Source organism: Eschrichtius robustus, chromosome 2, assembly GCF_028021215.1.
Source record: "Eschrichtius robustus isolate mEscRob2 chromosome 2, mEscRob2.pri, whole genome shotgun sequence".
NCBI lineage: Eukaryota > Metazoa > Chordata > Mammalia > Artiodactyla > Eschrichtiidae > Eschrichtius > Eschrichtius robustus.
This window is the reverse complement of record NC_090825.1, coordinates 48,329,933-48,334,793: the sequence shown is the minus strand read 5'-3', so window position 1 is coordinate 48,334,793 and position 4,861 is coordinate 48,329,933. Positions and strand designations below refer to the sequence as shown.

Sequence of the window (4,861 nt, the reverse complement as noted above, 5' to 3'; positions counted from 1 at the left end):
AGATTCTCATTCCAGGTTACCTAGTCTCACTTCCTTTACAAATGAGGAAATTGAGCCCTTTTCCCTAAAAATAGGAAACAGAGAAGCAGCTAATGCTACTCTACAATGCCAGCTGTTTCTGGAGTGCTGAACTTGGATGTGATTTATTCAAATGAAAACTCTGGGGGAATTGTTTTAGAGGGATCCATAAAACAAATGTCACTTTCACCTGGAGAATTCACCCAACCTTCTAACCAATTTCAAATATAGTTATTTAATGCAGATTTGACAAATTTGAAATCTCTTACACAAAGCCATTTATCATCTAATGTGTGCCTGCCCTGCACCACAGTTTAAGTTATAGCTTTTTAATGGGGTAAAACATTTCTATAAAATCATCAAAATACCTTAAACCAAAACTGCCTATAAGAAATTGATGAGTTTCAAGCATCGATTCAACCCCTGAAAATGTCAACCTTGCCATTGGCACCGTGGGCACTTCTATTAAAAGCAGCTAAGGAGGTATAATGAATATCCAATGAACCATTTTGTATGTCTATGTGGTTTCTTGAATTGGAAATAAATCAATGAGCCTTACAAAATGCATATTTTAGTGGTATATTCATAAACAATAATCTTGTTTTTCTATCATGACTCGAGTATCATTCTTTTTTATAACACAACTGAAGTTTTAATAATTTATTTTATGTATACATAACCCAGAGCTTAAAGGGAGAGGGCAACCTAGTGCGTGTTAGATTTTTAAAACATCTTTGTGTATGGAAACTATGTGGATCATAAAGGTAAAACCAAAGCACTCAGGATCTAGTAGAAGACACGGGACATGTGAATAATAACTAGTAAACAACGCAGAAACTTCCATGAATACAATACCAGGAGGTAGCCTAGACTGAGTGCCGTGGGCTGAGTAAAGGAAAACAGATGGCGTGAATCCTGCTTTGCAGGCACTGTAGCTGAGCCCATGCCAGCCCTCCTGGCCAGCTCAGCCAGGGACAGCAGTCTCATGGGACCGAAATAAGCTCCCCCAGCAAGAGTGTGGTGTGTTCCCCTGAAGACCTCCCCAACAGCCCTGCCAAAGGGTTCAGCTGGGCTGTCCCACCAGCTTCCTCAGCTGGAAATGGGTGAGTTGCTTTCCCTCCCTTTGGCATGGGCTCAAACCCTATGATCCAAAGCTGCCTCTCTATCTCAGCGACGTCCCTTCCAGAGGCCAAATATAACCATCCCTTTCCCAGCTCACAAAACTTCCAGTCAGGCGGCTGCGCACAGTGACAGCCGGCCAAAGAGCGTCTCCCCAGCCCAGCCCACAGCCAAAAATAACAGCCACTTGGTGAGTATGGGCTGGAAATTTTTTTCCCCTTTGTTGGGACTTTGTTTGGAGGTATTTTTGTTTTGGTTTTGAATTTGTTTTGTTTTGTCTTTGTCGTGGAAGTAAACGTAGTAACTGAAGAAGTTGCTACATCAACATCCTACACTAGACTCATGGGTTTAAATCCAGTTGTGGTGGGTCATGGCCAGAAAGATATTCATCTCTTAAATCTCCCCAGTCACCTGTATAAAAGGAGAGTCTAGCAAGCACATCTCAGCCCCACTCTGTCCGGCAGTGCCTCCGGCACAACCATGATCATGCTGGGACCCACCACTTGGATGCCTTTTCTCCTCAGTCTAGCTGGAGTGGCTGGAGTGACTGTAAGAGGCTCATCTATCTGCGGGGCTGGGTGGGGTCGTTTCCACGTTTATACCCATGGTGCACCTGGGCAGCAGTCGGGCCTTGGGCCCCAGAGCTGTCAGTTCAGTGCCCAGTGCAAATACTAAAATGACTTCACTTATTAATTTGTTTCTTCAAAAGTACACAGTGTTCACCGACCGCAAAGCCCACTCTTGATCTGCTTCCTGACACACAAGGCTCAAGTCAACCAGGCCAATGGCCACATCTTGTTAAATCTTACCTAGCAGGCGACACTAAATGGAACAGTGCTAAAGAGATCCAGGCTGGGAAAGACGATTGTCTACTCCATGCCCTATTTCCAAATGCAATGTATAATGAGCAATTGTGCAAAACTATAACCTTCAATTGTTGGAACATCTCTGTACTTTTGTTTTTCAAAGGCAGAATGTTTTCTGGCATGTTGCTACCTGAAGAAAAAAATTACTCCCTTAATTTCTACATGTGCGTGCATATCACACTGATACATCTCATTTCTTGTCATAGTGCCTGCTCTCCCAGGACCAACAAATAATTTATGCATGTAATGCATTTATCAGCTCTCATGTGTATATGTGTGTGTGTGTGTACATATATATACCCTATGTGCCAGTGTCAAGGATATCTTCTATATTAACAGAAAGCAAGCAACCTCTTGGGTGTTTCTCCACCATGAGATTAACTTTGCATCTTATGCATCAAGCGAGTGAAAAGTGATAACAGGTCCCTGTTCTTTACACAGAACTAAGTACTCATTTATACCAGAAAAGGAGTTGTACTAAGCATTTTATGTTGCATAGTTTCTAAAATTGCTCCCCTCCCTTATTCTTTTCTAAGGAAGGTCTCTATTATTCCAGGGCCATGTAGACAGTAGAGGGAAAATGGCTCCTTAAGTTTCAACTTGCTCTATTCAGGTTGCCTTTTCCTTGCTTCCCCCTCGGAATATTTATCATGCTTGTCATCAAGAACAGCTTCTGAGCACCCAGCAGTGCCAAGCGTGGTACCATGTGCGTGTGTTTGGCAGTCCTCACCTCCACTGCTGTCCACAGGCTACAATTTGGATTTAACCATGGTCATCATTCACACCCTGGTGGCAGCAGCATCTTGGGGTGCTACCAGCAAGATGACAAGCAGCAAGAATGAGGACCAGGGCAGCAGTTGCTATGGGGCAATGTCAGGTGGCTGCACCTGGCTAATGTTGCCTTTCTGCTCCAGCCACTTCTCTCCACCCACCTTTCTCATTTGGAAGGCATGTGTGTCTCATTCATGCCATGAAACAATTGCCAGAATGATACAATCTTAGAGGAAGGGATCTCGAAAACATCTAGTTCGACCTGCTCATTTTAAAGATAAGGAAATGGAAGCCCTGAGGGGTTAAGTTCCTTGGCCAAGCTCATGCAGGTGGCTATTGGCACAGTAATGGCTGGCATCAAGTAACTGAACCCACTTTCTCATGGTCTTTCCACCATACCCATGGCTTTTCAACATTTGTTAGCACAATCCACAGTATGGAATAAATTTTATATTACTGCTCACAATATCTACACATATATACAACTAACACAAAAGTCTCACAAAACAATACCTATCTTTACTATATGAGATATACTTTGGTATTTTCTATTATATATTCATTTTAAAAGAGTCTGGAGATTGCTTGGCAGCATGTATACTAAAATTGGAACAATACAGGGAAGATTAACATGGCCCCTACACAAGGATAACATGCAAATTTTCCCCATATTTTTTTCACATTTACCAAATGTTCCTTTTCTTTCCAGGGATAACACTTATAGGTACACAGTCAAAATAATTTGCATTTTTTCCCAATTAGATACATCTACTGAATGTCTAGGAAGGTGGGGTTGAATTAGATACAGAGAGGGGTGCCTTCCAGCTTGAACCTGTCACGTGCCTGATCAGGAGCAAGCTTATTGCCTGATCTGTCCTTATTTCTGAAAGGCAGAATGATCTAGCAGACAGAACACTGAGTCTAGTCCTGGCTCCATTATCTTCCAAGTGTGTGACTTGGGGTGAATTTTCTCTGGGTTCTGCTATCTCAACTGCAAGATCAAGCTGTTGTTAATTGACAGAGTTCTGAGAAGTGAACAAAATAATGCAAATGAATGCAATAAAAGCTCTATTCACAAGACTTGTCCTGGAACAGCAATGGTCTTAAATTCTCACATTTCAGAGAAATATGGTGTCTCAAAATATTTCTGGATTCTCATCAAAACACCTGCATCATTTATTATGAATAAATTTGGTGTAATAAAGACAAACTAAACCCTGGAACTGACTCATTTTCAAATGCCTTTGCAGGTGTTAGAGAGGAGGAGTTGACCCTAAATCTTGAAGATGTTCAGCCTCAGAAAAGCAGAAGTCATTGAGGTCAAAGATGACTCTATGCTCTTGAAAGGAAAAGGTGATCAGTCGCAAATTGAAAAACACAATCAAGAAAGGTTACTATTACTGAGTATGAAGAGGAAGAATTGAATGACGTGTTGTAAAACGTTCAGATGCAATAGCCAAGCTGAAGGCTGGTGGGAAAAGTGAAAAGAAAGAGTTCTAGGTGTACTCAATGCTGCCTCAATTGTTTTTGAAGAAGGCATCTTTCTAGGAGGTGGTTAGGCTTGGGTTCGGTGTATTCCAGCTTTGGACTCACCAAATCCAATAAAAATTTTAAAAACCGATATACAAATTATTTTTGAAAATATTCAAAATGCTTGCAATGACCTTGCCAAGCGTGACAGTTAGAAGGATCCTTGACAGCTGAGAACATCAGACAAAGCCGTTCAGAAGCTGGTTGTGATGCTCTGCTTGGAGATATGGCTAGGGTAGAAAAAGGCATCACCGGCACTACTAGGGTACTAAGGGCTGCTTCATGGCTGCTACTGCTGTGTGAAACAGAGCAGAAGTTGTAACAAAGATCCTGAAGAGGAGGACCTTGGTGTGGGCAGAGTGGGTGGAGGTGGTGTGGAGGTGGCATGTTCTCATTCCTGAAATAGTGCATTATCACTCTTAATGAACTGTTACAGGAAGCTCAGAGCTGTGTTTCTCACCAATAACCTCAGAAAAATCACTTGAAAAAAAAGACCAAAGAAAAGGTTATGGGTTTCAGTTTGGGGTTTCAGCTGACAAAGTGCATGATGGTTTATG

General features: G+C 42.0%; 1 pseudogene; it reads left to right on the top strand.

Moving 5' to 3' along the window:
• The first annotated feature begins 3,355 nt into the window (after positions 1-3,355).
• On the top strand, positions 3,356-3,450 carry LOC137760329 (U6 spliceosomal RNA; annotated as a pseudogene).
• Positions 3,451-4,861: the final 1,411 nt, after the last annotated feature.